We start from the raw sequence: 11,416 nt of genomic DNA, 5'->3' as shown, positions 1-11,416 counted from the left end.
GACGAGTAGCGCCCCCTCGTCGCGTTGGCGACAGGCTTGCGCCTTCTCCTTCCGCAGTTTTGCCTCGCGGGCCGTCCCATTCCGGACTCGCTGCACGGAGACGTGAAACCAATAGAGTTTCCTTAAGTTAGCCAGAGGGGACTCTGGCGCTGCGATCGTTCAGCGACCATGGGAATGATGGGTAGTAAACACATTTGCCTACTCTTCCTACTTGCGGGTGGCGAATCGTACTTGCGGCTTCGTTTAGTGCTGTGTTTCGGTTTTGTTTTGAAAGAAAGATTCAACCCTTTTGAACTTTGTGACCCGATTTGGAAAGGTAAGTCTAAAAGAATGAAATGGTGAAGCGGAACTGCTGAACGTTTGCTAATATTTGTTTCGTAAGAAAACAGCTACAAGCCAAACGAACACACACGGAGCCAGAAGCAGGCCAGAAGTACAAATAGACAAATGTGTGTACTACCCATAATTCCCACGCTCACTGAAGCACCGTGCGTTGCAGCTCCCATAGACACTAGCGCCAGAGTTCCCTCTAGTGTATATTAGGGAACTCTTTGGTGAAACCAGCACGGGACCGTTGCATATTAGTCGCGACAGTCACATGGGAATCGGAACACGTAGGAATAACTCAAATTTTACGCGTCAAGCGGTAATAATATGAAGGGCGCCATTCCTGCCATGGTGGTCTAGTCGTTGTGATGTTCGACTGCTCTCCCGAAAGTCGTGGGATCGAACCCCGGCGTGGCGGCCGCATAGCAACCGCATAGCAACCGCCAAGGCGGCAAGGTGCTTGAGGCTCGTGTATGTAGTTTCAGGTACACAACAAAGAACACCAGGTGGTCGAAATTTTCGGAACCCTCCACTAATCGGTCTTTCATAATCGTATAAAATTTTCGTGACGTAACACCCCAGCCGTTAAAAAAATTGTAGACGCCGTTATAAAGAGTTTGGAAATATCCATCATTTGCTCCTATATTAGCACACGGGCAGGAAATCAGTATCGGAGAGCGTTCTGTTCTGCAAGGTACATTAATAGTTCGAAAATGTCTATGACGATGAGGCACATTAGGTAACTTTTTCTGTCCATGCACGTCACAAATCGGTGTATTCATTTGTCGGATGTGTAAATTCAGTCTTCTTGATTGCGCCGTCGTTGCACTTGGCTAATATCGGCCGCTTCAACCACAAGCAAAATACATGTGTGAATATGATCCCCAGAAGGACATGGCTCTTTTTCTATGTGCTTTCTTTTTTGAAAACGAAAGGCTCGACCTCTACACAGCTTGAGATTGGCAGCTTCACATGTTCCTGCGTTGACCGCATCAGCTGACGTTCTTCTCGGACCCTTTGCAACTTTTCCTACCGTTTACTCTTCCTCGGAGCACGTTATCCAACCAATGTCTGGCCTGTTTAAGCCGCCTAAATATAATTTACCCTTCTGGTATGAACTAAAATGAGAGACAGGAAGTACTGAGTGGGAGATTGGAAAGGAGTGCGTATCGGTAAGAGTGAGGAGCTCATGTTTGATTGAGAGATTCAGGCCCCGCCATGGTGGTCTAGTGGCTAAGGTACTCAACTGCTGACCCACAGGTCAATGGATTGAATCCTGGCTCCGGCGGCTGCATTTTTGATGGATGCAAAAATAGGCCTATGTGCTCAGATTTGGGTGCACGTTAAAGAACCCCAAGTGAACTTTAACAAGGTGATTGATTGGGCTGGTTGGTGCTGCATGGCAGATGAAGAAAGTGCTTAACAGCGCAAACGACAGGAGGGGATAGAAGAGACTGCAAAAGGACTCAGCCTCTCAGTCTTTTTTTTTTTCAGTGAAAACACACGAAGAAGGCAATCCCTTCTAAGCAATAGTTTCCAAGCGCGGTACTTGGCAGCATTTTGTTGACTTGTATCTGCTGAGGTTTTTAGCAAATCAGCGCTCTGTTCTCGTCTCTTCTATCCCCTCCTGTCGTTTGCGCTGTTAAGCACTTTCTTCGTCAACCCCAAGTGGTCTGAATTTCCAGAGCCCTTCACTACGGTGTATCTCATATTCATATGGTGGTTTTAGGACATTAAACCTCACATATCAATCAATCAATCAATGAAATCGATTCAGTGTAAGCATGGTCATGTGGGTCGCCGTTGGGAGGAGGGATTAGGGGCCGCTAAACACAGCCCCTAATCCCTCTTCGCAACGCACACCCACAGAGGTCCACATGAACAACATGCGGGACAGCGACGAAGTATTGAGGGGGCTTCCTGTCTAAGGGCTAGCGCTTCTCTTCTAAAAACACAGAACAGTTTGTTTTATCCGTACGACTGTTCGGATATCATACGTACGTGGTGAAATCAGTTCTCCAAAATACCTCCCGCTAGAGGCAGTATTGCCAAACTCTGTCGTTAAAGTCTGGACTAGTAGACAAATACCCGAATACCGACGCACCGAACAGCTGCCTCTACTTTACGGACAAAAGAACGCGAATGCAGAAAAGACAAAAAAATATATAAATGGCGACGGGGACGGATCAACCAAAAGAGCTCGGACAAATCAGTGTCTGGAAGAAAGCAATTTTGTTGTAATGAGAATTCACAGCGAATTCTCCGCCCCACGCCGCCCATTCACTTCGACGGCTGGGATAATAGGCCGGAATTCCAAGCCCCGCAGTAAAGAAAATACAGTTAGAAAGAAAGAAAGTGCAGAGAGCGCGAGAGTGTGCAAAGAAATGAAGAAACGCGCGAGAGATACAGGAAAGGTGAAAACGTTCTCTTTCACGCCTTCCTGTTGCTCATTTCCTGTCGCGGCTGAGACCAAATTTCATCGCCAAAACACTTTTCCCGCTTCTTAGTCTGTCTCGCTTCGCCTCTTTCTTGCTTCGTTTCTACGCTGTTTCTTTTTCATTTTGTTTCTTTTTGCTTGCATCACTGCTCTTTTTTTTTTGTTAACTATGGTAGGAGAATCGACGCAAGCATTCAACTTGATTGCGTTGGAGTTGCGCTTCTTCTCTCTTTCTTCCTTTCTCTTTTTTTTCTTCATTTTTTAACGACATCTCGAGCAAATATGACGTTATTTCTCTAACTCTCCTTATCTTTCTGCGTCTCGGCTGCCAGTTGCAGCTGCGTGATAACAATGGCTCAGCGAATAACGAAGGGGTAGCAAGAAATGCAAGAGAAACAAGAAAAAAAGACCGCAATGCGGTAGACTTCAGAGGACGTGTCACAACTGGTGTTTTTTTTTCTTTTTTTTTTCTGGCCACTAGTTGCGAACTGGTTTGCTCTCTATTTTTGTACTACTTCATTGAAAGAGAGAGAGAGAGAGAGAGAGAGGGAGAAATGAAAACGAAAAACAAGGAGGTTAACCAGAAGACGGCTCCGGTTTTCCACCCTGTAGTTGGGAAGAGAAAAAGGGGTCTAAAAGAGTGAAAGAGAAGAAGATTTGGTGACAGTAGTGAAAAAGAGGTAGTTACTGGAGCCCTATCCGAGCATTATAGGGAGCAACGCTGTCCGCGAACAGCCACAGTTTGTCTCAAATTCCGGCTGCTTGCAGGAACCACAACTACGCCTTCAGAGAAGCCTGTGACGTAGACCGGGTAGGCCAGGACATCTGGATTTTGTTCTCTGTCAGAAAGAACACACGTTTATTGTAACAAAGAGTACAGATAGTTAAGTGATAATAGATTATATACGTTTTAAAAGGGTTTCAGAGCGCTCGGACATAGCAAATGAAATTCACTATATCTGGCGAAGTGTTTGCGCCACTGCACGTCCTCAGGTAATATTGGTTTGTAGCAAATGTGGAGCAATAAATATTTCGAGCGTGAACTCCTCCCCACAGTTGAATATTATCGAATGCATTATTCATTTTGATTGCCACGCACCTGCAATAACTTTTTTACTTCACTTGTTTTTCTTCTAAGCCCTTCTACTTCTAAATAAATTTTTTACTTTTGGGCTTCCAAATTTCCGTAAAAAATATCTTCAAAAACAATAAAATTCATATTTCTGGTTCAAGTTTGCTGGTATATTGAATACATGTGATAGAGTAGCATACGTTTACCTGAGATAAATGACAGCTAGCTGTCAAGATAACTAACGAGAGTGTCACAGAACGAGCGCTAAAAATGGGCGTGCCGCCAAATTCTTGCGATAACGCGCGAAAGAGACGCCGCGAGGTCAAAAGAAAAAAATTGCCCGCAGCTTCCCTCGGGGGAACACTGAGGAGGATGCGGAAGCATGTAATTGGTTAACGTGTGTTAAATTGCGACTTACTTGGGTCGATGGCTAAATTGGTTAACGTGGTTGTGAAATGGGGTGTTAAATGAGTGAACACGTACGGCACGTATGCGAAAGGGCGGTGTTTTATTTATTGCGACGAACCAACGGACGAGCGGCAACTGAGCGAGTGAGCGCCGACCTTGAGTATATATACAGCGCGACGGTGCATGCGCTGTCAGCTGTCGAATGTTCTCGAAGGAGAAGCGCGCGCGCGGCACAGATGGCGACGGCGCGACGGCGCATGCGCTGTCAGCTGTCGAATGTTCTCGAAGGAGAAGCGTGCGCGGCACAGATGGTGGGCGACGGCGCGACGGCGCATGCGCGCGCGTCAGCTGTCGAATGTTCGAGAAGCGGTGCGGACGGCGCGGACGGCGCACTACAAGGCGCGAGTATAAGATGCTTCCGCATCTAATATGTTGAACGATTTTGAGTACTTCGTACTCAACTATGGGCGAGCACTGAGCCGTCCCGCTAAAACAGTTTAGTGGCTGGTAACAGAGTTAGACACATGCCTGAATACACAGGCATGGTTTAGTGTGCACCGACGCTCGCGTAGGTTTTAAATAGCTAACTTTACCGTACAAGCTCATGTTTGTGTTACTGGTTTCCGTACCAATACTTTACCTTCCTGGAGCATTTAATGTGAAACTTTGACCGTTTTAACTCGGACACATGTATGCTTTTGAAGTGCAACAAATAACCTTATACTTGATGAATGCGTGAATATTGCAGTAGCAGAGAACGAGTGATTATTGTATCAGACGTAATGAATTAGCTCAACTAAGGCGGTGCGGACGGCGCGGACGGCGCGGACGGCGCACTACAAGGCGCGAGTATAAGATGCTTCCGCATCTAAAAAAAAGAAAACAAACATCCAAGGCTCCCCGGGGCGCGCGCTCTCCTCTCGGAAGCGTGGCTGCCCCGCCGCGGTGGTCTAGTGGCTAAGGTACTCGGCTGCTGACCCGCAGGTCGCGGGTTCGATTCCCGGCTGCGGCGGCTGCATTTCCGATGGAGGCGGAAATGTTGTAGGCCCGTGTACTCAGATTTGGGTGCACGTTAAAGAACCCCAGGTGGTCAAAATTTCCGGAGCCCTCCACTACGGCGTCTTTCATAATCAGAAGTGGTTTTGGGACGTTAAACCCCACAAGTCAATCGGAAGCGTGGCTTCGCCGACGAACCTCCTCACCCCACAACGGCGGCCGACAAGCGCTGGAAAGTTCCAGAAGGAAATAGGCGTGGTCAGACCGAGTTGAGTCATCCGACGCGGAGGGCATTCGAACCGTCTCGCCTCTCCCCAGCCTTCGCTGCGTATCGCGCCGACGAAATGACGAGAACCTTCTGGAATCTCCCGCGGAAGGTATTTAATCGAGCGGCCGAGACGAGAGAGCAGAAGACGGAAGTGAGCGCCAGAGCGCGTAGGGATTCTGCCGTGTAGTCGGCGAAGGTTTTGGTCCGTAGGGACGAAGCCGGAGATGAAGAGGATTTCCACCTGAGGGGTGAAGGCTCGAGCTACAGGCAAGAGCGTGTGTTTACCGCTATTGAGCGAAGACGCGTGGCAACAGCAGCGTGTGTGAAGCCGACGTGTTTCCGGCGAAGAAGTTTGAAGCTTGGAGAGTGGCCGTTTGAGGACGCGAGGTTTCCTGAAAGAGAAACTTCGGCGAGGTTTCCTGGAAGAGAAACTTCAGGGGGCAGCGGAACGACAACAGCGCTGGACTTTGAGTGAGTGATTCTCGGAAGAGTATCATTCAGACTTTTGTTCCAAGGACTTAGGACTGAATAGGTTTTCTATCTCTTTAGTCTTTAAGTGTCTTGGTTGTTCAATGCATGCGACTGCATTGTAGTGCGTATTGTTGTCTGTGTCTGTTGTTTCGAGTGTGGCTGATTGTACTGTGTAATACGTCGTTTGATTGGTGACATATTATTCTCATCTATTGTGGAGTGTGCATACTTGTGTATTGTTTTCGGTCTGCCGTTATTGAGAATATAATTTTGTTTGTTTATCAACTCTCGGCTCTGACTTGTTCTTTGGGCCACAGCCGGCGTCCGCTGGCGCGCAAAAAAGGACCACTTCTAAATTGTCCACGCTTTCGTGGTGCGGTTCAGGGGGCCGATACTTCGGCCCTTGGAATTAGCCCGGCGATCGCCTCCCTAATTTACGGGACCTGTGTGACAATTAATCTGGCGTCCGCGACAGGACCTTTTGGTGCGCAGTGTGTCCAAAGTAGTGAGAAAGAGCCTCGAGTTGTTGATAGTGTTATCGGAACGATTTTGTGTGTTGCTCTGTGTTCTCGTTAACGAGTGCAGGGGAGTGTTCCGATAGACTGATTTAGGCCGATACTTTTTGCACGCGGCAAGGTTTTATTTGCGAGTTGCGAGACACAATGGATCTCGAAAAGTTAGTCGCTCTTGGTGAGAAGATGGGTCTTTCTGGCGCCGAACTACGGAAGTGGGTCACCCAGAAGGAAAAAGAAGAAAAAGAGAGAGCCAAGGAAGAAAAAGCAGCTGAGTTGGAACGAGAGAGGTTGGCAGCTGAGAGAGCCAAGGAAGAAAAAGCAGCTGAGTTGGAACGAGAGAGGTTGGCAGCTGAAAGGGCGAAAGAAGAAAGAGAGCAACAATTGAAGTTGGAATTGGAGAGAGAAAAGTTGGCAGCTGAAAGGGCGAGAGAAGAAAGAGAGGCAAAGGAGCGACAGCTGAAAGAAGAAAGAGAGGCAAGGGAGCGACAGCTGAAAGAAGAAAGAGAGATGCAATTGAAGTTGGAGCTGGAGAAAGAAAGACTGGCAGCCGAGAGGGCGAAAGAAGAAAGAGAGGAAAGGGAACGGCAGCGACAGCACGAGATGGAACTCGAGCGGCTCCGTTTGCAACAGCGAAGTGAAACTCCCGTCCAAGCTAGAGTTGAAAGCAGCGAACGGGAGGACCACGGCTTCCGCTTGAACCCAAGCAAGCTGCTCGTAGCGTTTGATGAAAGGAAGGACGACCTTGACGCGTACCTTCACCGATTCGAGACGATCGCGAGGAGCCAGAATTGGCCGGAACATCAATGGGCAACTGCTTTGAGTACTTGCTTGAGTGGTGAAGCGCTCAGTGTATACGGTAGGCTGACGCCGACCGATGCAGCCAACTATGCAAAGGTGAAAGCTGCTTTGCTGAAGCGATTTAGATTTACTGTAGAAGGATTCCGGGACTGATTTCGGACAGGAAAGCCAGCTGATGGTGAGACGGCTACGCAGTATGCCGCCCGACTTAGCCATTATTTCGACAAGTGGATTGAACTTTCAGAGACAGCGCAGGAGTACGATGAGCTTAGAAAGCTCCTAATTAGAGAACAATTTCTTACTAGTTGCCACCCGAACCTGTTGCTGTACTTGAAAGAGAGGAAGGCTGAGTCACTTGAAGGAATGCTTGAATTGGCTGATCAATTCTTGGAAGCGCAAGGTGGAACTAATTTGGCCAAGGTAAAGAAGGAGTGTCCCGATGATTCGAAGAAATTGGCGCCCGAAGAAAAGAAGCGTGCACCAGAGAGCATTCCGCGATGTTTTCTGTGCAACCGAGTGGGTCATCGCGCGAAAAACTGTCGAACGATCTTTACGAACCCTACGGCAGTAAAATGTTTCAAGTGTGGTCAGACTGGGCACAAAGCAGACGCTTGTCGGAACGGAGTGAGTCAAGAGAGAGAGATAAAGATACAAGGAAAGGCAGGGAGGTTAACCAGACGCACATCCGGTTTGCTACCCAGCACTGGGGAAGAGATAAAGGGGAGAAAAGAGGTTGCAGAAAGATGAGAAGGTACACACAATCACGAGCAAACTCACCAGGTATCCTGTGTGCAAGTGGCACCGAAATCTGATAATAATGCCGTCACCGATGGATTCGTAGAGTTGAAAAATGGGGAGAAAATTCCTATTGTGGGTGCTGTAATGTCAAAACAGCCAACCGGTGTTACGAAAGGAATACCAACGCTGCCTGGAAAAGTTGCGGACAAAAAGATTACGGTGTTAAGAGATACCGGTAGCTCCACTGTTATCGTGCGGAGAGATTTGGTACGGGAAAGTGAGTTAACAGGCAAAACGAAACCAGTTTGCTTAATTGACCGTACAGTTCGGATGCTTCCCGAAGCAGAGATTGAGGTGGAAACCCCGTACTTCAGCGGGAAGGTTACCGCTCTATGCATGACGACCCCCCTTTACGACCTTGTCATCGGAAACATCGACGGGGCGCGAGGACCGAATGATCCGGAATGCTTGGGAGAAGACCCTAAGATAGAACCCTCGCCAACCCAGCGACCGCGAGATAGTGGAGGAGCAGCCCGTGACGGATCTCACTAGAGCCAAAGGTGAAGCCGCGGCGCAAGAGACAGTGAAGGAGAAGATGATCGTGTTGAATGAGTTCACGGGCCGAGCGACCGGACTTACGTCGGCACGACCTCAACCGACCGACAGTGTAAAGGTGACGGAGTCGGCCAGCCGGGCCAAATGTCGAGACATGAACAAGCTGGTAAATAAACAGACAGGACCCGCTGAACATTATGACCCGTTAACGGTGTCGGAAGTGACCACGATTTGCTGAGACGCCGCCTCAGATATCGTCGTTGGAAATAGCTCGCCGAAAAAGAACGTGGAAACACAAGAAGAGATCGAGCGAGCACCGCAAGAAAGGGCGCAAGCGCCGCTCGGAATGCACCGGATAAGTGTTGAAGTCGAATCAGAATGTGTTTGGCAGTGCTGAGTGCCATATGTTGTGTTAGTGTTGTGTTATCCTGTGTCACAAGTGTCGAAGTATCTGTGCTGTGATGTGATGTATAGTGTTGTATAATTGTTGTAAAGACAGAACCTTGTACGTTTGTATTGTTTGGAATGTGTGATGAAGCGTTGTACTCATGTACCTGCGGTTATATTTCATGTGTGTGAGATTGAATGTAATGTCCAATCGTATTGAGTGATATATTGTGAATGTGAAGTGTCATGAGCGACGGATTGTGTTACAGTCTGTGAGAGTGTGTGGTGACTGTTCGCGCTCGTTGTGTGGTTTTGAATATTATGAGATAATATTCTTAAAGTGGGGGGCAGTGTCACAGAACGAGCGCTAAAAATGGGCGCGCCGCCAAATTCTTGCGATAACGCGCGAAAGAGACCCCGCGAGGTCAAAAGAAAAAAAAAGAAAACAAACATCCAAGGCTCCCCGGGGCGCGCGCTCTCCTCTCGGAAGCGTCACTTCGCCGACGAACCTCCTCACCCCACAACGGCGGCCGAGCAAGCGCTGGAAAGTTCCAGAAGGAAATAGGCGTGGTCAGACCGAGTTGAGTCATCCGACGCGGAGGGCATTCGAACCGTCTCGCCTCTCCCCAGCCTTCGCTGCGTATCGCGCCGACTAAATGACGAGAACCTTCTGGAATCTCCCGCGGAAGGTATTTAATCGAGCGGCCAAGACGAGAGAGCAGGAGAAGACGGAAGTGAGCGCCAGAGCGCGTAGGGATTCCGCCGTCTAGTCGGCGAAGGTTTTGGTCCGTAGGGACGAAGCCGGAGATGAAGAGGATTTCCACCTGAGGGGTGAAGGCTCGAGCTACAGGCAAGAGCGTGTGTTTACCGCTATTGAGCGAAGACGCGTGGCAACAGCTGCGTGTGTGAAGCCGACGTGTTTCCGGCGAAGAAGTTTGAAGCTTGGAGAGTGGCCGTTTGAGGACGCGAGGTTTCCTGGAAGAGAAACTTCAGGGGGCAGCGGAACGACAACAGCGCTGGACTTTGAGTGAGTGATTCTCGGAAGAGTATCATTCAGACTTTTGTTCCAAGGACTTAGGACTGAATAGGTTTTCTATCTCTTTAGTCTTTAAGTGTCTTGGTTGTTCAATGCATGCGACTGCATTGTAGTGCGTATTGTTGTCTGTGTCTGTTGTTTCGAGTGTGGCTGATTGTACTGTGTAATACGTCGTTTGATTGGTGACATCTTATTCTCATCTATTGTGGAGTGTGCATACTTGTGTATTGTTTTCGGTCTGCCGTTATTGAGAATATAATTTTGTTTGTTTATCAACTCTCGGCTCTGACTTGTTCTTGGGCCACAGCCGGCGTCCGCTGGCGCGCCAAAAAGGACCACTTCTAAATTGTCCACGCTTTCGTGGTGCGGTTCGGGGGGCCGATACTTCGGCCCTTGGAATTAGCCCGGCGATCGCCTCCCTAATTTACGGGACCTGTGTGACAGAGAGCAATGTAATAATTTCGAAAGAAGCTCTTTACAGAAGCTGGGATTGTAGCGGCGCCTGGTGGAGCAGATGTCAGCCACGCCTCTCATTATGCGTGGCTTCTGAAATTCGTCACGGCAGCATGATGAAACAAAATGAACAAGCACACATGAACGCCTATATAGGGCGAGTGCCACTAGCAAGCACTTGTCAGGGATTAGAGTCACCTGCATTTTTTTACTAGATTTTCAGATAATCAAAGCGAACGCGTGTACAAAACATCAAACGCGTAAATCATCAATCGAATATTGTACAATATTTGATATACGCTCATATTTCATACGTTGTGGACCATATAGTAAAGCAATCCTTCACACGTAAGTTCACGTGAGCACCGGCTGCCCTCTTTTCAGCCGGCCTCCTTTTACTAGACCAACTTACGAAATGGTGCTTTGAGTTGCAATGCAGTACATGAACGGTATACAATCTGTTCATTTGTAATCGTCGAATTTTGCCATGGTTAATAGATAAGAAAAAACGCCACTTGTAGGAAAGCAAAAAATTGGAGGCGACCATAATCCTTGGCTCGGATGTCGGTTGGCAGCGCTAGAATTGCGGCGTTCATGCGCCCTCGTGTATTTTTCGACACCAAAGTGTTTTATGTCGGCGTCAAACAGTGACGTTTTTCTGTCGCAGTAATGAAGTGCGTAAATGCACACGGTCAGATGGTAAATAAAAAAAATTTTCCGTCAACCGGCACTGAACCCACAATTTTTCAGTCACCGACAACAGACGGGCACGCTATTCACTGTGCCAAAACCACTTTTTTTGCTAAGAAAACACTGTGTCCGTTTCACATAGTCTACCAGGCTTTACAAACGCGGCTTTTATATCTCGCAGTTGCCTATCATGGTGCTTTTGGTCGGTGTTGCTCTCTTGAGAGGTAAAGTGAAGTAACGCAAAATAAACATGGCCTCTGAGACT

Source organism: Rhipicephalus microplus, chromosome 3, assembly GCF_043290135.1.
Source record: "Rhipicephalus microplus isolate Deutch F79 chromosome 3, USDA_Rmic, whole genome shotgun sequence".
NCBI lineage: Eukaryota > Metazoa > Arthropoda > Arachnida > Ixodida > Ixodidae > Rhipicephalus > Rhipicephalus microplus.
This window is presented reverse-complemented; position numbering follows the sequence as displayed.